The sequence below is a fragment of the Triticum aestivum genome, chromosome 7D, assembly GCF_018294505.1.
Source record: "Triticum aestivum cultivar Chinese Spring chromosome 7D, IWGSC CS RefSeq v2.1, whole genome shotgun sequence".
NCBI classification, from domain to species: Eukaryota; Viridiplantae; Streptophyta; class Magnoliopsida; order Poales; family Poaceae; genus Triticum; species Triticum aestivum.
Window position 1 is genome coordinate 33,860,619 of NC_057814.1, and position 22,429 is coordinate 33,883,047.

Consider the following 22,429-nt stretch of genomic DNA (forward strand, 5'->3'; position numbering starts at 1 on the left):
TCTCCCTCACTATATATAGGGGGAAGGGGGTGGAGGAGGCTCCCTAGGGTTCCCTAGGGGAGGGGCGGCGGCCACAGGGGAAACCCTAGATGGGTTTGGGCGCCCCCACCCCTAGGAAACTTGCCCCCCAAGCCGGGAGGGGTGGTTGCCCTAGGGGAGGCACCTCCACCTCTCCAGATTACGTGAGAGGGGTTGGGAGGGGCGCACAGCCCCTTAGTGGGCTGGTGTGCCCCCTCCCCTTGGCCCATAAGGCCCCCCAACGCTTGCCGGGGCCTCCGAAACACCTGTCAATCACGCTGGTCGTCACCCGGTACTCCCAGAACAATTCCGGACTCCAATACCCTTTGTCCAATTTATTGATCTTCACCTCCGGACCATTCTGGAGTTCCTCGTCACGTCCGGGATCTCATCTGGGACTCCGAACAACCTTCAGTAACCACATACTATTTCCCATAACAACTCTAGCGTCACCGAACCTTAAGTGTGTAGACCCTACGGGTTCGGGAACCATGCAGACATGACCGAGACACCTCTCCGGCCAATAACCAATAGTGGGATCTGGATACCCATATTGGCTCCCACATGTTCCACGATGATCTCATCGGATGAACCACAATATCGGGGATTCAATCAATCCCGTATACAATTCCCTTTGTCTATCGGTATGTTACTTGCCCGAGATTCGATCGTCGGTATCCCTATACCTTGTTCAAACTCGTTACCGGCAAGTCTCTTTTCTCGTTCCGTAACGCATGATCCCGTGACTAACTCCTTAGTCACACTGAGCTCATTATGATGATGCATTACCGAGTGGGCCCAAAGATACCTCTCCGTCATACGGAGTGACAAATCCCAGTCTCGATTCGTGCCAACTCAACAGATACTTTCGGAGATACCTGTAGTGCACCTTTATAGCCACCCAGTTACGTTGTGACGTTTGGTACACCCAAAGCATTCCTACGGTATCCGGGAGTTGCACAATCTCATGGTCTAAGGAAATGATACTTGACATTAGAAAAGCTCTTAGCAAACGAACTACACGATCTTGTGCTATGCTTAGGATTGGGTCTTGTCCATCACATCATTCTCCTAATGATGTGATCCCGTTATCAATGACATCCAATGTCCATGGTCAGGAAACCATAACCATCTATTGATCAACGAGCTAGTCAACTAGAGGCTTACTAGGGACATGTTGTGGTCTATGTATTCACACATGTATTACGGTTTCCAGTTAATACAATTATAGCATGAACAATAGACAATTATCATGAACAAGGAAATACAATAATAACCATTTTATTATTGCCTCTAGGGAATATTTCCAACAGTCTCCCACTTGCACTAGAGTCAATAATCTAGTTCACATCACTATGTGATTGTAATGAATCCAACACCCATGGGGTTTGTTCATATCTCGCTTGTGAGAGAGGTTATTAGTCAACGGGTCTGAACCTTTCAGATCCGTGTGTGCTTTACAAATCTCTATGTCATCTTATAGATGCAGCTACCACGCGCTACTTGGAGCTATTCCAAATAACTGCTCTACTATACGAATCTGGTTTACTACTCAAAGGCATCCGGATTAGTGTCAAAGTTTGCATCGACGTAACCCTTTACGACGAGCTCTTTTACCACCTCCATAATCGAGAAAATTCCTTAGTCCACTAGTTACTAAGGATAAGTTCGACCGTTGTCATGTGATCCATTCCTGGATCACTCTTGTACCCCTTGACTGACTCATGGCAAGGCACACTTCAGGTGCGGTACACAGCATAGCATACTGTAGAGCCTACGTCTAAAGCATAGGGGACGACCTTCGTCCTTTCTCTCTCTTCTGCTGCGGTCAGGTCTTGAGTCTTACTCAATACTCACACCTTGTAACACAGCCAAGAACTCCTTCTTTGCTGATCTATTTTGAACTCCTTCAAAATCTTGTCACGGTATGTATTCATTTGAAAGTACTATTAAGCGTTTTTTGATTTATCCTTATAGATCTTGATGCTCAATGTTCACGTAGCTTAATCCAGGTTTTCCATTGAAAAACACTTTTCAAATAACCCTGTATGCTTTCCAAAAATTCTACATCATTTCTGATCAACAATATGTTAACAACATATACTCATCAAAAACTTTGTATAAACCCAAAATCTTTGATCATCTCATCAAAGCGTACATTCCAACTCCGAGATGCTTACTCCATTCCTTAGAAGGATTGCTGGAGCTTTGCATACTTGTTAGCATCTTTCAGGATTGACAAAAACCTTCTGGTTGTATCGCATACAACCTTTCCTCAAGAAAATCATCGCGGAAACAATGTTTTGACATCCTATCTGCAAGATTTCATAAATAATGCAGTAACTGCTAATATAATTCCAACAGACTCTTAGCATCGCTACGAGTGAGAAAGTCTCATCGCAGTCAACTCCTTGAACTTGTCGGAAAACATCTTAACGATAAGTCGAGCTTTCTTAATGGTGACACTTACCATCATTGTCCGTCTTCCTTTTAAAATCCATCTGCACCCAACAGCCTTACGACCATCAAGTAGTTCTTCCAAAGTCTATACTTTGTTTTTATACATGGATCCTCGCTCGGATTTTATGGCCTCGAGCCATTCGTCGGAATATGGGCCCACCATTGCTTCTCCATAGCTCGTAGGTTCATTGTTGTCTAGCAACATGACTTCCAAGACAGAATCACGTACCACTCTGAAGTAGTACGCATCCTCGTCGTCCTACGAGGTTTGGTAGTGACTTGATCCGAAGTTTCATGATCACTATCATGAGCTTCCACTTCAATTGGTGTAGGTGCCACAGGAACAACTTCCTGTGCCCTGCTACACGCTAGTTGAAGTGTCGGTTCAATAACCTTATCAAGTCTCCACCATCCTCCCACTCAATTCTTTCGAGAGACTTTTCCTCGAGAAAGGACCCGTTTCTAGAAGCAATTACTTTTGCTTCCAGATCTGAAATAGGAGGTATACCCAACTGTTTTTGGGTATTCTATGAAGATGCATTTATCCGCTTTGGGTTCGAGCTTATCAGCCTGAAACTTTTTCACATAAGCGTCACAGCCCCAAACTTTTAAGAAACGATAGCTTAGGTTTCTCTAAACCATAGTTCATACGGTGTCATCTCAACGGAATTGCGTGGTGCCCTATTTAAAGTGAATGTGGTTGTCTCTAATGCCTAACCCATAAACGATAGTGGTAATTCGATAAGAGACACCATGGTATGCCAATAGGGTGCAGTTATGATGTTCGGACACACCATCACACTATGGTGTTCCAGGCGGTATTAGTTGTGAAACAATTTCCACAATGTCTTAATTGTGTGCCAAACGCGTAACTCAGATAATCATCTCTATGATCATATCATAGACATTTTATCCCCTTGTCACGACGATCTTCAACTTCACTCTGAAATTACTTGAACCTTTCAATAATTCAGACTTGTGTTTCATCAAGTAAATATACTCAGCATCTACTCAAATCATCTGTGAAGTAAGAACATAACGATATCCACAGCGTGCCTCAGCACTCATTGGACTGCACACATCAAAATGTATTACATCCAACAAGTTGCTTTCTTGTTCCATCTTACTGAAAACGAGGCCTTTCAGTCCTCTTGCCCATGTGGTATGATTTTCATATCTCAAGTGATTCAAAATCAAGTGAGTCCAAACGATAAATCTGTATGGAGTTTCTTCATGCATATATACCAATAGACATGGTTCGCATGTCTGAATCTTTTCAAAAACGAGTGAGTCCAAAGATCCATCAACATGGAGCTTCTTCATGCGTTTTATACCAATATGACTCAAATGGCAGTGCCACAAGTATGTGGTACTATCATTACTATCTTATATCTTTTGGCATGAACATGTGTATCACTACGATCGAGATTCAATAAACCATTCATTTTAGGTGCAAGACCATTGAAGGTATTATTCAAATAAACAGAGTAACCATTATTCTCCTTAAATGAATAACCGTATTGCGATAAACATAATCCAATCATGTCTATTCTCAACGCAAACACCAAAGCAAACAACATTTATCTGGGTTCAATATTAATCCCGAAGGTAGAGGGAGCGTGCGATGGTTATCATATCATCCTCGGAAACATTGCCAACACACATCGTCACCTCACCCTTAGCTAGTCTCCGTTTATTCCATAGCTTTTGTTTTGAGTTACCAATGTTAGCAACTGAACCGGTATCTAATACCCATGTGCTACTAGGAGTACTAGTAAGGTACACATCAATAACACATATATCAAATCTACTTTTGTTGACCTTGCCAGCCTTCTCATCTACCAAGTATCTAGGGTAGTTCTGCTTCAGTGACCGTTCCCCTCATTACAGAAGCACTTAGTCTCGGGTTTGGGTTCAACCTTGGGTTTATGTAGGGGAACGCAGCAGAAAACAAAAAAATTCCGACCTACGCACCAACCCAGGACCACTATGGACACTGCATACAAGGTTTGATCTTTTTCATTACCGACTCGTAGCGCAGCGGGAAGTAGAGTCGATGACGATCGGCGGTGCAGATCCCCGCAGCTAGGATTTACAACCTCCCAACCGCGAGGATGTATACCCTCATCTGCTCCTCAGACAGCCCTCCGGGAGGCGGTCGAACAGCCCCCCGGACGGTGTCGCGGACAGCCCTTCGGGAGGACCTTCGAAACTCGAACGGTCACTCGGACAGCCCTTCGGGAGGACCTTCGAAACTCGGACGGTCACACGGACAGCCCTTCAGGAGGCACTCACGAACTAAGACCGAAACTACGATCTCTCTACAGAGTTGCACACATACGGTGTCATCTATCCGGCAGGGCTTCGCCGTCCAGAACTAGTTCCCATAGGAACCCAGACAACCTTTCGGCTCTACGAAACTATTTCGCTGGGAGGGAGAGAGAAGCCAGATCATGCATGGCACTTGTATGTGAGAAGGGATGATCCTTTAGGCAGCCCCCTCCACCCCTATTTATAGGCCAAGCCCAAGGGTGGCTTCTCCAAGAAGCCAAGGGGGGAAATACCAAAAAGGCCCTCAAGGTGGCTTCTCCAAGAAGCCAAGCAAAAAGCACTTTCACTATTCATGACGACATTTTTCAGCGTCCGTTCGAACTGAAAATATTTATGTGGGCTCAGAACATTTCCAGTACCCACTAAAATAATTTTCAACGCGTTCCGAAACAATTTCGGTTTAGTGATTTTCATCTGCGAAAAGCAAACAAGAATGCGTTTTCACTATTCATGAAGACAATTTTTCGCGTCCACTAAATCCGAAAATATTTCTGTGGGTCTTAGAATAATTCCAGTACCCACTAAAATGATTTTGGATTCGTTCTGAAACAATTTCAGATTAGTGAATTTCATCTGCGAAAAACAGCCAAAGCGGTACCGGCAGCTCCGAAACATTTTCGGTTTTTATTTCTGAAAATTCCAAAAGTTTCCAGAATGATTCTGGCACCCTCCAAGAATTATCAGGCATGTGCCGAAACCATTTTGACTTAACGGCATACCCCGAAACAACTTTTTCGGTTTCACCGAAACTCATCCGGTGACCTCTCTCTGCGGAACTTTTCCGCTGTCCGAAACTTTTCGGTGTCCGAAACTTTTTCGGTGATTTTCTCTCAGACTCCCTGTCTAGTATTCAGCAGATAGATGACCCTTAAGCGTGTGACCCTATAGGTTCGGTGAAGTATAGACATGACCCGGAACCCCTTCCGATCAATGATCAACATCGGAGCCGTGGACACCCATATTGACCCCTATACCCACACGAATAAATATTCGAGTGAACCTCCAGTTGTCGTGTGCTATTCCTGTTGCTACGCGATATGTTACAAATACCCAAGGTGAGACATGTTGCCATTCCCATGGATCAACAACTTGTCCACTATGCTAGTTACCTCGTTACCGGTTTTGTTCTCTTTTCTCGTTTCGTGTTCCAGCATCCCCGTGATCAAATCACAAAGTGTCTGGCCAGACGATGATGGACACCGTAACACCGAGAGGGCCCGAGTATATCTCTCCATCGTCGGAGGAGCAAATCCCAATCTCGAGCTATCAAGTTACTTAACATACTTTCCCATGAACCCGTAAGCCGCCGTAATAGCCATCTAGTTACGGATGGCGTTTAACAAACCCCAAAGTTCATGAAGCAAGCATGAAGAAACTCGATACTCTCATGGTCTAAGGAATTATGCAAACATTAACAACTCTGTGTTATAAACCATTAACTTGTGACGAATGTATCTCATAGCATAACATCAATCCGGGTCGATTCAACACAAATGTTCTCTTAACATTGTGCCCTCAAAATTGCTGGCATAGACATGCCCATAATCAGGAAAACAGAACCATCATGCAACACTTGAGCTAGTCTTAGAGGCCAGACTAGAAATACTTCTTACCGTTTATTATTCCACACATGCATATGAGTCTTCCTCCGAGCCTCGTGGATATTGCAGACTCGAGAATCATTGCAGTTATAGCATGGAACATAAACATAATTATGAACTCGGAGATAAATAATATCATTTATTATTGCCTCTAGGGCATATCTCCTATAGACTCCCACTTGCACTAGAGTCAATAATCTAGTTAATGCTAATGCACTTCACACCTGTGGCACACTGGTGTAAATATGCTTTGCTTGTGGTATAGCCTGATGTCCAACAGAGCTGACGACTTCAGCTCCGTGTGTATCTTTGCATGTCCTCGCGTTTTCACGTTTTCACAAAATTCATATTTTGTGTGGACTTGGCTTTGTATGTATGTGAATCATAGGTCGAACCTGGATTCCTCAGACTGATTTATGGAGCAACTATCTGCAGTAGTGTCCCATTGTCAAAAGCCATCTTGGAACCATACTAAGTTCATGAATGAACTATATGATTCAACATCTTCTTTGTCGCTTCTAAAGCGTCAACATACTTAGCCCTTGTTATAGAATTCGCCACGGTAACTAGTTTGAACAAATTCCAACTAACTGTGCCACCACATTGTGTGTTACACAAAACCCTTAATTTAAATTGAAAATCGCATGGAGAAAAGATGAAGACTGTATCGATGTAACATTTCACAACGAACTCTTCATGATCTCTGCTTGCGAGAAAACCATGTCATCAGTACTTACTCTAGTACTCTGTGACATCTTTCACTGTTGTCCCATGATCAGTAATTTGATCACTTTGGCATCCATACTCGCAACACCTTGGGAGTATTGGACATATCTGGTTGTTTTACATACCATGGAATACATGATTAATCCAAACACAAAAGTGTGTGGAATCTGCATCATGTATTTTACTCATCAGTGTTTTGGGACACCGAGTCTTGCAAAAACTCTTTCCATGTGACTTTGGCAAGAATCACTCCTTGGCGTTTTAAATGCTAAAAGGTTTTAGCATCTTGTCAATATGTATTCATTGCTTAGCCCATTAGGTAAATCTATCTCCATAGATCATCATGCCTAATATTGAGGCTATTTAGCCTAAGCACTTCATCGAAAAACTATTTTCAAATGAAGTCCTAATTCGTGTCAAGAAATTTATTTCCAATTACCAATGTGCCAAGCACATAAGGTTTTTAGAAATATTATTACGCTCCCACTTACTTTCTTGAATTACAAGCATCTTCGTTACCCATTGATGAAGTCAAAACCCCTTTGACCATTTCATCAAAACACGAAGATTCCAACTCCATTTTGCTCTCTTCTGTCCATTGCTGGAACTCTGAAGTTTGCATACCTACTAGCATCCTCTGGATCGACAAATTACTTTGGACTGTATCATATACAAGTCCTAGCTTTCATTTCCATCAGATGGAAATCCTTTTATCATCCATGTTTCATATCTCATGATTGAAATATGTATTAATTGCTAGTTCAACCCGAACCGACTTTAAGCATCGCTACGATGAAAACAACCTCATCGTAGTCAACTCTTGAACTTGTTATTTCAACAAGTCAAGCTTTATGGATAAAACATTTTTATCCGTATCAGTTTTAAGTTCCATAAATATTCGTTAGACTCTAAGTCTTCCGAAAGGTGTATCAAGGTTTTAATCTTGAATCACTTATATGGAAACTAACTCGGGTTGTATTGGCATTTAGCCAATTCCGGAGTCAGGGCCCATCAACGCTTCCTTGTGTATCGTAGGTATAATGTTGTCTAACAACAATATCTCGTTTGCGCACCTGAGAGGTTTGCACGAGCCTTGCCTACGTGGTTCAGCTGCAAGTTCGACCGAAGTTCATACATTTTATTGTAGAGACTTCCGTATCAGTCGCAGTAGGAAACTCTGGAATTACTTCCAAGGTCTCTTTCCTTTGATCTGATGACGTAGATACTGTTTATCTCGTCGAGTTGCACTATTCTCCCACTCACCTTTTTGAAAGAACCATTCTCTTTAAAAGCACACCGTTTCGCGGCAAAACTATTTGCCTCGGTATAGTGAGGGAGGAATACCCAACATTTTGGTATAACCTACAAAGTAGCACTTGTCTGATTTGGAATAGGTTTGTAACCTTTTACACAAGCCCCATATTCCAAATGTTAAGAAAAGATATAACATGGTTGGGCGTACCATACCATGGCTTCATTTCAACAGACCCGATGTAGCTCTTTTCAGTGTAAAAGCCGCAGTCTCTAAAGCATCACTTTAAAAGGGATAATGGCAAATTTATTTATGTCATCTTTGACCTTACCATGTCATAAATGGTTTGATTACATCTCCACGGACTTTCCACTTGCAGTGGTGTTCCGGGAGGTGCAAGTTATGAAACCCCTTTCACAACTCATCAGACATTCGCTAAACATGTAACTCAAATATTCCTTTGTGCAATCAAATTGCAGAAACATAATTTTTCTTGTTACAATAACTTCTACTTCATTTTTGAAAACCTTTCGAATGATTTCAAAAGATCCAGACTTACGTCTCATCAAGTAAATATCCATATATCTACTTGAGTCATTTCTGAAGATAAATAAATCCACCACTAACAACACTTATCGGACTACACACATCAAATGTATGATCACTAATAAGTTTGTTGTTCGTTCCTTATGGCCTGTGAACGGTATTTTAGTCACTTCACTTTTCGGAGGAAAGTTGCAAGTGTCAGATGATTCAAAATCAAAAAGACTTCAAAATCCATCATAATGGAATTTTCCATGCGGGTTTCTCCAATGTGACCAAATGTAGTGCCACACTTGTGTGGTATTCTTTTAGTCTTGCGACATTTAGCGTCAGTGTTATGGATGTATCATATTACCCTCAATATTCATAACATACGTCCCATCTTGGATGGAAGCATGGCCCTTCATGTTATTCATAATACTTAACAACAATTGTTGTTTTTATGAACAACTCTTTTGCAACAAACATTGTGCAATGGGCTAGAGTGTATGAAACTCTAAAATGAATTATGAAAGTAAACCCAGAGGTATTGTATTATTATCAATATTCATAACATACATCTCATTCATAATGAAAGTATGGCCCTTGTGTTATTCATAACATCGAACATAAAAAGTTCTCTTATGAACAACCTTCTTGCAAGATACCTTATGCAATGGGCTAGAGTTTGTAAAACTCTAAATGAATTATGAAAATAAATACAGACGGCAATACACCGATGGAAGGTATAGTAACATTTACTATGTTCCCTGTGTATACCTTAACCTCATTTCTGGCTAGTCTTTTAGGCCATAGTAGCTCTTACAGTGATTCGCAACAGAATGCAATCGAGCGGGTATCTTTGTGATTAACTCACAATACCCAAGAATTAGTGATTAACATGTTTAACCATAATTCCCAAGAACTATATCTTTGACCAGCCTACTATACATCAAAAACTTGTATGACATTCATACATGAGCTGGATATTCCAGTCATCTTTCTTTCTGCCTTTATACTTCCAACAGTTTAACTTTTAGTATTTCTGCTACTCGCAAAAGAAGCACCCAACTTAAGAGTGGCATTAGCCCCAGACTTCCTAGGCGTGTAAGTCATACTACCACCCTTTGGACACTTCCTTTCTCTTTAAGTTGTTGTTTTATTCACCTTTCATTATATGACAGGCGTTCTTTTGGATCCCTTTCCCAACAGTCAAATGCATAGTAAACACTTTTACTAATACTTGCAAACAAACATTGCTTTGTTTGTATCTGAAAATAATTTTCAGTTCCATGAATATCATATAACTATCCCAACTTTCGAAGTTTGGGTTTCATGGAAGCAAACATATTCCACTTGACCGTAACAGAATTCTAGCTTTTGGATTGAAGGACGAGAGTCACATGATCCATAGCATTAGCGGGAGGATACGGAAAGCATGCGATAGGACAAAGTCCTTCTTGGCACTTTTGAGGACAATCCTCATATTACGTTACCAATCGTAAAGTTTTAACCAGATATTTAACAGCTATTCAATTTTAATAGGGAAGGTGGAAATGCGAGCCATTATTCTACAACTATTATGCAAGAAACACTTAGACAGTGTTCATAATTAATTGCACTGAGAATTAAACATGTTAATTCAACAGTGCGCTCCCACTCAAATCAATATCTCTCACAATTAATTTTGAGTGATACAAGATCCAGACTTCAATTCATCGCCATAGAATCATCATCTCATAACGGGAATTTTAATAGGTAGGCCAACTTGCCAATCACATCTCTATGTGACTCTTGCTCATCTTTCGATGCGTGTGTTCCGAGCTCAGGACGATCCTGCCATGAACGTCAAGACAACCAAGTGATCTTGCTGCGAGGTCTGACCTCACCCGCCTCACACTTCTCTAATCGTTCGTACCCATGCATCCATGGCGCACCCCGAAAAGATAGGTGCCGTGACGGTGCTACACTTGGGAGAACACTAACTACTTGATATTTTAAGTGAGAGATCACCCTAATAAAAGCGACTACCGCGCAATCAAGAAAGGTGCATCATAAGGGATAAATATCTCAGGCAATTCATAATAGCATGATATGGTATAGCCCTTTCTGACAGAGAAGTCTTTCATTTCTTCGTCTTCGGCATTCGCGTCGGTGTTCACCTTCACGAAGATTGCCACCACCCTGTCGATGCACCAGATAATATTGCTATCTCCATAGCGTATAAAATTAATGCATTAGTTAAGGTTGACACGCAGGTCATTAAAGTGCAATCATATGGCTCCAACCATCATGCCGAATCATGACACGCAGGTCATGTTAATCAAATTACATCATATAGTCATGTCATACATAATCGAATTAGTATGAGCACTGCTATACCACATCACATGCACATCCTGCAAAACCAAGTTAGACGCCTCTAATCGGTTTATGCAAAATTTATTTTACGTGGCTTCTAAGGTTTTGACTTAAACCGCAGCGACCAACGTTTTATCATCAAGTATGATTATTCAAGTTGCTAGATTAACATCTCGGGGTGTATGAAACACGAGATAATTAAATCTCGAACCCCATACTAAACTTCATCATACGCATGACCCCCGTGCAGATAATATCTGCAATGCCCTTTCATCTGCGAATTTCATCTTTCTTTTGACTACGGCAGAACCCAAAGAACTGATAGCACTTCCATGATCAATCAGGATCACGGATTGCCAGAACTTTGTCAAATTCCACCATGCTGTCTCGAGATTGAGAAAACGCAAATTCTAGGGAAGCAACAAGAACGTCGGGTAACAGATTTCATCTGTCACCCGCATAAATAATTTTCAGCAATAGATCTCATCTACTACCTAATTATATTATGCAATACCCATACATCTCCATGTATTCTAGATCGAAACCTGCATCTACGCATAGCACGGCTCTTGATGCCACTGTAGGGGTAACGCAGCAGAAAACAAAAAATTTCCGACCTACGCACCAGCCCAGGACCACTATGGAGACTGCATACAAGGTTTGATCTTTTTCGTTACTGACTTGTAGCGCAGCGGGAAGTAGAGTCGATGACGATCGGCGGTGCAGATCCCCGCAGCTAGGATTTACAACCTCCCAACCGCGAGGATGTATACCCTCATCTGCTCCTCAGACAGCCCTCCGGGAGGCGGTCGAACAGCCCCCCGGACGGTGTCGCGGACAGCCCTTCGGGAGGACCTTCGAAACTCGAACGGTCACTCGGACAGCCCTTCGGGAGGACCTTCGAAACTCGGACGGTCACACGGACAGCCCTTCGGGAGGCACTCACGAACTAAGACCGAAACTACGATCTCTCTACAGAGTTGCACACATACGGTGTCATCTATCCGGCAGGGCTTCGCCGTCCAGAACTAGTTCCCACCGGAACCCAGACAGCCTTTCGGCTCTACGAAACTATTTCGCTGGGAGGGAGAGAGAAGCCAGATCATGCATGGCACTTGTATGTGAGAAGGGATGATCCTTTAGGCAGCCCCCTCCACCCCTATTTATAGGCCAAGCCCAAGGGTGGCTTCTCCAAGAAGCCAAGGGGGGAAATACCAAAAAGGCCCTCAAGGTGGCTTCTCCAAGAAGCCAAGCAAAAAGCACTTTCACTATTCATGACGACATTTTTCAGCGTCCGTTCGAACTGAAAATATTTATGTGGGCTCAGAACATTTCCAGTACCCACTAAAATAATTTTCAACGCGTTCCGAAACAATTTCGGTTTAGTGATTTTCATCTGCGAAAGCAAACAAGAATGCGTTTTCACTATTCATGAAGACAATTTTTCGCGTCCACTAAATCCGAAAATATTTCTGTGGGTCTTAGAATAATTCCAGTACCCACTAAAATGATTTTGGATTCGTTCTGAAACAATTTCAGATTAGTGAATTTCATCTGCGAAAAACAGCCAAAGCGGTACCGGCAGCTCCGAAACATTTTCGGTTTTTATTTCTGAAAATTCCAAAAAGTTTCCAGAATGATTCTGGCACCCTCCAAGAATTATCAGGCATGTGCCGAAACCATTTTGACTTAATGGCATACCCCGAAACAACTTTTTCGGTTTCAACGAAACTCATCCGGTGACCTCTCTCTGCGGAACTTTCCGCTGTCCGAAACTTTTCGGTGTCCGAAACTTTTTCGGTGATTTTCTCTCAGACTCCCTGTCTAGTATTCAGCAGATAGATGACCCTTAAGCGTGTGACCCTATAGGTTCGGTGAAGTATAGACATGACCCGGAACCCCTTCCGATCAATGATCAACATCGGAGCCGTGGACACCCATATTGACCCCTATACCCACACGAATAAATATTCGAGTGAACCTCCAGTTGCCGTGTGCTATTCCTGTTGCTTCGCGATATGTTACAAATACCCAAGGTGAGACATGTTGGCATTCCCATGGATCAACAACTTGTCCACTATGCTAGTTACCTCGTTACCGGTTTTGTTCTCTTTTCTCGTTTCGTGTTCCGGCATCCCCGTGATCAAATCACAAAGTGTCTGGCCAGACGATGATGGACACCGTAACACCGAGAGGGCCCGAGTATATCTCTCCATCGTCGGAGGAGCAAGTCCCAATCTCGAGCTATCAAGTTACTTAACATACTTTCCCATGAACCCATAAGCCGTCGTAATAGCCATCCAGTTACGGATGACGTTTAACAAACCCCAAAGTTCATGAAGCAAGCATGAAGAAACTTGATACTCTCATGGTCTAAGGAATTATGCAAACATTAACTATCTCTGTGTTATAAACCATTAACTTGTGACGAATGTATCTCATAGCATAACATCAATCCGGGTCGATTCAACACAAATGTTCTCTTAACATTGTGCCCTCAAAATTGCTGGCATAGACATGCCCATGGTCAAGAAAACAGAACCATCATGCAACACTTGAGCTAGTCTTAGAGGCCAGACTAGGAATACTTCTTACCGTTTATTATTCCACACATGCATATGAGTCTTCCTCCGAGCCTCGTGGATATTGCAGACTCAAGAATCATTGCAGTTATAGCATGGAACATAAACATAATTATGAACTCGGAGATAAATAATATCATTTATTATTGCCTCTAGGGCATATCTCCTACAGTTTATTCACTAGAGAAGCAACTGATTTGCCTTTTCATGAAGTATCCCTTCTTTCCCTTTCCCTTCTTGAAACTAGTGGTTTAATAACCATCAACAATTGATGCTCCTACTTGATTTCTACTTTCGCGGTGTCAAACATCGCGAGTTGCTCAAGTATCATCATGTCTATCCCTGATATGTTATAGTTCATCACGAAGCTCTAATAGCTTGGTGGCAGTGACTATGGAGAACCATCACTATCTCATCTGGAAGATTAACTCCCACTCGATTCAAGCGATTGTAGTACTCAGACAATCTGAGCACATGCTCAACGATTGAGCTTTTCTCCCTTAGTTTGCAGGCTTAAGAAACTTGTCAGAGGCTCATACCTCTTGACGTGGGCACTAGTCTGAAATCCCAATTTCAGTCTTTGGAACATCTCATATGTTCTGCGACGTTTAAAAAAACGTCTTTGGTGCCACAATTCTAAACCATTAGAATTACGCACTGAACTATCACGTAGTCATCAAAACGTGTATGTCAGATGTTTCGCAACATCTACAGACGACGCTCGAGGTTCAGCACACCGAGCGGTGCATTAAGGACATAAGCCTTCTGCGCAGCAATGAGGATAATCCTTAGTTTACGGACCCAGTCCGCATAATTTCTACTATCAACTTTCAACTAAATTTTCTCTAGGAACATATCTTAAACAGTAGAACTAAAGCGTAAGCTATGGCATAATTTGTAAAGACCTTTTGACTATGTTCATGATAATTAAGTTCATCTGATTATTTAATGAACTCCCACTTCGATAGACATCCCTCTAGTCATCTAAGTGATACATGATCCGAGTCAACTAGGCCGTGTCCGATCATCACGTGAGACGGACTAGTCATCATCGGTGAATATCTTCATGTTGATCGTATCTACTATACGACTCATGTTCGACCTTTCGGTCTCTTGTGTTCCGAGGCCATGTCTGTACATGCTAGACTCGTCAAGTCAACCGAAGTGTTTCGCATGTGTAAATCTGGCTTACACCCGTTGTATGCGAACGTTAGAATCTATCACACCCGATCATCACGTGGTGTTTCGAAACAACGAACCTTCGCAACGGTGCACAGTTAGGGGGAACACATCTCTTGAAATTTTAGTGAGGGATCATCTTATTTATGCTACCGTCGTTCTAAGCAAATAAGATGTAAACATGACAAACATCACATGTAAATCATAAAGTGACATGATATGGCCAGTATCATCTTGCGCCTTTTGATCTCCATCTTCGAGGCGCGGCATGATCACCTTCGTCACCGGCATGACACCATGATCTCCATCATCATGATCTCCATCATCATGTCTTCATGAAGTTGTCTCGCCAACTATTACTTCTACTACTATGGCTAACGGTTAGCAATAAAGTAAAGTAATTACATGGCGTTTTTCATTGACACGCAGGTCATACAATAAATTAAGACAACTCCTATGGCTCCTGCCGGTTGTCATACTCATCGACATGCAAGTCGTGATTCCTATTACAAGAACATGATCAATCTCATACATCACATATATATAATTCATCACATCCTTTTTGGCCATATCACATCACATAGCATACCCTGCAAAAACAAGTTAGACGTCCTCTAATTGTTGTTGCATGTTTTACGTGGCTGCTATGGGTTTCTAGCAAGAACGTTTCTTACCTACGCAAAAGCCACAACGGTGATATGCCAATTGCTATTTACCCTTCATAAGGACCCTCTTCATCGAATCCGATCCGACTAAAGTGGGAGAGACAGACACCCGCTAGCCACCTTATGCATCAAGTGCATGTCAGTCGGTGGAACCTGTCTCACGTAAGTGTACGTGTAAGGTCGGTCCGGGCCGCTTCATCTCACAATGCCGCCGAATCTAGATAAGACTAGTAACGGTAAGCAAATTGAACAAATCATCGCCCACAACTACTTTGTGTTCTACTCATGCATAGAATCTACGCATAGACCTAGCTCATGATGCCACTGTTGGGGAACGTAGTAATAATTCAAAATTTTCCTACGTGTCACCAAGATCAATCTAGGAGATGCTAGCAACGAGAGAGAGGGAGTGCATCTTCAAACCCTTGAAGATCGCTAAGCGGAAGCGTTACAAGAACGCGGTTGATGGAGTCGTACTCGCGGCGATTCAAATCGCGGAAGATCCGATCTAGCGCCGAACGGACGGCGCCTCCGCGTTCAACACACGTACAGCCCGGGGACGTCTCCTCCTTCTTGATCCAGCAAGGGGAGAGGAGAAGTTGAGGGAGGACTCCGGCAGCACGACGGCGTGCTGGTGGAGCTTGTGGTATTCCTGCAGGGCTTCGCCAAGCTCTACGGAGGAGAAGGAAGAGTTGGAGGAGGGAGGGGCTAAGCCAGGGAAGGGGTGCGGCTGCCCTCTATCTCCCTCACTATATATAGGGGGAAGGGGGTGGAGGAGGCGCCCTAGGGTTCCCTAGGGGAGGGGCGGCGGCCACAGGGGAAACCCTAGATGGGTTTGGGCGCCCCCACCCCTAGGAAACTTGCCCCCCAAGCCGGGAGGGGTGGTTGCCCTAGGGGAGGCACCTCCACCTCTCCAGGTTACGTGAGAGGGGTTGGGAGGGGCACACAGCCCCTTAGTGGGCTGGTGTGCCCCTCCCCTTGGCCCATAAGGCCCCCCAACGCTTGCCGGGGCCTCCGAAACACCTTTCGGTCACGCTGGTCGTCACTCGGTACTCCCAGAACAATCCCGGACTCCAATACTCTTCGTCCAATATATCGATCTTCACCTCCGGACCATTCCGGAGTTCCTCGTCACGTCCGGGATCTCATCCGGGACTCCGAACAACCTTCGGTAACCACATACTATTTCCCATAACAACTCTAGCGTCACCGAACCGTAAGTGTGTATACCCTACGGGTTCGGGAACCATGCAGACATGACCGAGACACCTCTCCGGCCAATAACCAATAGCGGGATCTGGATACCCATATTGGCTCCCACATGTTCCACGATGATCTCATCAGATGAACCACAATATCGGGGATTCAATCAATCCCGTATACAATTCCCTTTGTCTATAGGTATGTTACTTGCCCGAGATTCGATCGTCGGTATCCCTATACGTTGTTCAATCTCGTTACCGGCAAGTCTCTTTACTCGTTCCGTAACGCATGATCCCGTGACTAACTCCTTAGTCACATTGAGCTCATTATGATGATGCATTACCGAGTGGGCCCAAAGATACCTCTCCGTCATACGGAGTGACAAATCCCAGTCTCGATTCGTGCCAACTCAACAGATACTTTCGGAGATACCTGTAGTGCACCTTTATAGCCACCCAGTTACGTTGTGACGTTTGGTACACCCAAAGCATTCCTACGGTATCCGGGAGTTGCACAATCTCATGGTCTAAGGAAATGATACTTGACATTAGAAAAGCTCTTAGCAAACGAACTACACGATATTGTGCTATGCTTAGGATTGGGTCTTGTCCATCACATCATTCTCCTAATGATGTGATCCCGTTATCAATGACATCCAATGTCCATGGTCAGGAAACCATAACCATATATTGATCAACGAGCTAGTCAACTAGAGGCTTACAAGGGACATGTTGTGGTCTATGTATTCACACATGTATTATGGTTTCCAGTTAATACAATTATAACATGAACAATAGACAATTATCATGAACAAGGAAATACAATAATAACCATTTTATTATTGCCTCTAGGGCATATTTCCAACATGGAGATCGCCCTTGACCTGGCCCAGGCCAGCGCTGCCGCCTCCATCATCGTCCACGGCGTGCTCCACCTCATAACGAGGGAGATCATGAACACGTCCACGGCGTTGTTCGCATACCTGCTTGTTTGAATGATCGACAGGCTGGCAGAGTTCGTGTGCCGCGTCATGTTCAGCAACACCGCCAGGCACGGCCTCCGGCGGCCGGACGTCGGGCCCTTTACCAGAAAGATCCAGAGCAACGCCTACCTAGTCATCGACGTCGGGTCCTACAACAAGATCAAGAGCAACCAGATCCAGGTGCTGTCGGCAATGACGAGCATCGAAGGGGACGCGGTGGAGTTCACCGGCGGCGAGCGGCACCGCTTCGACACCATCGTCTTCGCCACCTGGTACCGCAGCACGGAAAAGAAGTGGCTCAAGGTTCGACCACTGATGCCAAGAACCAATCAAGACATATATTAATAGTGTTGCCAACTTCTCAGCTTGCTAATGCTAGCTCGAGAATTGGAACTGAGGCTGAATCGGTATGCTTTTTTCTTGGTTTCAGAGCGACGACGGCGGGCTCATCGGCGATGATGGGATGGCGTCCGGAAGATCTCCCAAGGGGGAGAACAGGCTGTACCGCATGGGGCTGGCGGGGAGAGGGATCTATGGCAGCGGCACGGACAACGAGTTCATTGCGGAGGACATAAGCAGGCAGCTGCGGCAGGGCTCCGGCGATGACGACAGCGATGGGATATAGATCTAGGTAGAAGCTATCACACGACCAGGCCCATTGGTCACGACTCACGATGTAGGAGATATGCCCTAGAGGCAATAATAAATGATATTATTTATCTCCAAGTTCATAATTATGTTTATGTTCCATGCTATAACTGCTATGGTTCTCGAGTCTGCAATAACACGAGGCTCGGAGGAAGACTCATATGCACGTGTGGAATAATAAACGGTAAGAAGTATTCTTAGTCTGGCCTCTAAGACTAGCTCAAGTGTTGCATGATGGTTCTGTTTTCCTGATCATGGGCATGTCAATGCCAGCAACTTTGAGGACACAATGTTAAGAGAACATTTGTGTTGAATCGACCCGGATTGATGTTATGCTATGAGATTCATTCGTCACAAGTTAATGGTACATAACACAGAGATGGTTAACGTTTGCATGATTCCTTAGACCGTGAGAGTATCGAGTTTCTTCATGCTTGCTTCATGAACTTTGGGGTTTGTTAAACGTCATCCGTAAATGGGTGGCTATTACGGCGACTTACGGGTTCATGGAAAAGTATGGCAAGTAACTTGATAGCTCAAGATTGGGATTTGCTCCTCCGACGATGGAGAGATATTCTCGGGCCCTCTCGGTGTTACGGTACCCATAATCGTCTGGCCAGACACCTTGTGATTTGATCACTGGGATGCCGGAACACAGAAACGAGAAAAGAGAACAAAACCGGTAACGAGGTAACTTGCATGATGGACAAATTGTTCGTCCATGGGGATGCAATAAATCTCACCTCGGGTGTTTGTGACATATCGCGAAGCAACAGGAATAGCTCACTGCAACTGGAGGTTCACTCGAATATTTATTCGTGTGGGTATAGGGGTCAATATGGGTGTCCACGGCTCCGATGTTGATCATTGATCGGAAGGGGTTCCGGGTCATGTCTATACTTCACCGAACCTATAGGGTCACACGCTTAAGGGTCATCTATCTGCTGAATACTAGACAGGGACTCTGAGATAAAATCACCGAAAAGTTTCGGACACCGAAAAGTTTCGGACAGCGGAAAAGTTCCGCAGAGAGAGGTCACCGGATGAGTTTCGGTGAAACCGAAAAAGTTGTTTCGGGGTATGCCATTAAGTCAAAATGGTTTCGGCACATGCCTGATAATTCTTGGAGGGTGCCAGAATCATTCTGGAAACTTTTTGGAATTTTCAGAAATAAAAACCAGAAATGCTCCGGAGCTGCAGGAACCGGTTCAGATGCTTTTCGCAGTTGAAAATCACTAAACTGGAATTGTTCCAGAACGCGTTGAAAATTATTATGGTGGGTACTGGAAATGTTCTAAGCCCACATAAATATTTTCAGTTCGAACGGACGCTGAAAAATGTCGTCGTGAATAGTGAAAGTGCTTTTTGGGATATTTTATGGAAAGCCACCTTTTGGGGCTTTACTCAAAAGATCTAGGGATGACATGTGTATGGATTGGGAGGCCCTCATGGGGGGCCCCCAAGGGGTGTGGCCGGCCACACTTGGGGCTCCATCTTGGATCCCCTCTTGTTCCTTGGTTTTACTCTTATGCCCTTGACGAAGGACTTCATTCATGTGCATTTTGGGTTTTTGTGTTAAACTACCCTACCCCTTGGGATTTCCTATAATAGAGCTGGAGGGGCAGCCCTCCACACTCACTCTTTCTCACATACAAGTGCCATGCATGATCTGGCTTCTCTCTCCCTCCCAGCGAAATAGTTTCGTAGAGCCGAAAGGCTGTCTGGGTTCCGGCAGGAACTAGTTCTGGACGGCGAAGCCCTGCCGGATAGATGACACCGTATGTGTGCAACCCCGTAGATAGGTCGTAGTTTCGATCCTTTTGCTCGAGGGGCTGTTTTGAGAGTGCCTCCCGAAGGGCTGTCCAAGTGACGGTCCGAGTTATGTGAATCCTCCCGAAGGGCTGTCCGAGTGACCGTCCGAGTTTTGAGGGTCCTCCCGAAGGGCTGTCCGCGACACCCTCCGAGGGACTGTCCGACGGCCTCCCGGAGGGCTGTCCGTGGGGCGGATGAGGGTATACATCCTCGCGGTTGGGAGGTTGTAAATCCTAGCTGCGGGGATCTGCACCGCCGTTCATTATCGACTCTAGTTCCGCTGCGCTACGAGTCGGTAACGAAAAAGATCAAACCATGTATGCAGTCTCCATAGTGGTCCTGGGCTGGTGCGTAGTTCGGAAATTTTTTGTTTTCTGCTGCGTTACCCTACACACGAGTCAAAGATGGCAATGGGGCCCCGAAACCCGCGCCCCCGCGGGTTTTTACCCCATTAGGGGATGGAGATGAGCGTCTTTTCATCCCCGCAGGGCTGTTGCTGGTCACATTATACAACCCGATATGTTTCGTGGGTTTACACCCGTTTCGGTAATCCCTGAGCCAGAAACCCGACAATACCCGGCCAAGATATGCTCATTGTTAGAGGAGTACAATCTTGAGAGTGATGATGATCATGGACAACCATCTTCCTCATTGTTGAACCATCTATGGCTAAAATACGTCCCTGTTTGTTGCTGAAATGTGCTTATTTTTGTTATTGAAATGGGGTATTGTATTGTGCTGAAAAATGCTACTTGTAGCTGTTGTTATTGCTCTTTTTGCTCAAGTTATGCTCTTAAAATATGCCCCTTGTAGCTCCTGAACGATGTACTATTGTATTGTGCTGAAATTTGCTCGAGTTATGCTACTGAAATATGCTCCTTTTGCTGTTGAAATGTTATTCTTTGTTGCTACTATGTTTGCTTAAATATGCCGATTTTCCCGTGGGTTTAGAAAACCTGATGGGTTTAGGGGAAGTGCAAATAACTAGCCCCACGCACGGTGACAGGGACGGGACAGATTTGCGATTTTCTCATGGGGACAGGTTTGGACAGGCAAAATCCGATGTGTTTCGTCCCCGTTGCCATCTTGACTCACGAGTAAGAATGTTTACACATACGGAAGAATGCATATGGGCGAACTAGCGGTCATGCATGTTTCGATTGTTTGTTGATTGTATAGGACATGTGTTGGGTGTGGCTATCCGCTCCTCATCGATTCATATTGTTTGTTTACTAAGCATGGCTACGTCATTCAAACACGTTCTTTTAGAAAATGAGTATGACCCCCTGCCTTTGTATCTGGGTATGCATGCAACCATTTTATTAATTATTCACGAAGACCTTACAAAGTAATATATCGATCAGTCTAAAGCCGTCATCTCGGCAATATCTGTCGCTACTCCTATCCACTTGATGAAGGGGTGCCGAAAGTCCGAGTCCAATACCAAACAGACTTTACACCAAAGTCTAACATCTAAATCCGGAGACCCCAACCTAGCCACAATGCCGGGTCTGGGGCACACACCGGTCCGGCGCACTCTCAGAGGCGGCCGCCGCCATCTTCCACCGATCCATCTTCAGAATAGGAACCGACGCATCGACCTTTGACAGGCCTTCCATCGACGACACCACGATGCCAGACAGCGTCGTCCTCTTGCTTATCATGAGAAACATTTAAAACGTATTGTTCAACACATCTCAACTTTTTTATAGCACATTCAGCATTTTTCATATACATCAAAAACGTATTTTATACACATTTAAATATTTTAAATACATGATTAACATGTTGTGAAAACTTATTATATGATGACTATTTTTCCATACACATTTTAAATTTTTGGTATATATCGAATACATTTTAGAAAAAAGATTATTATTTTTTGAATACATGGTCAACATTTTTTAATACACGGTGACTGTTTGTAATGGCAATAAACATTTCTTCACCTATAATATACATTTTCATATACATCAAAAACATTTTTATATACATGTTTAACATTTTTTTCAAATACAAAATTAACTTTTTAAAATATATGTTGTTGATGTTTAATTTTATTTAATGTACAATGTACATTTTTTGTA

General features: G+C 43.8%; 1 pseudogene; it reads left to right on the forward strand.

The window, feature by feature from the left end:
• The window catches only part of LOC123170701 (probable indole-3-pyruvate monooxygenase YUCCA11), a 28,009-nt pseudogene extending 9,502 nt beyond the window's left edge, over positions 1-18,507 (forward strand).
• Positions 18,508-22,429: the final 3,922 nt, after the last annotated feature.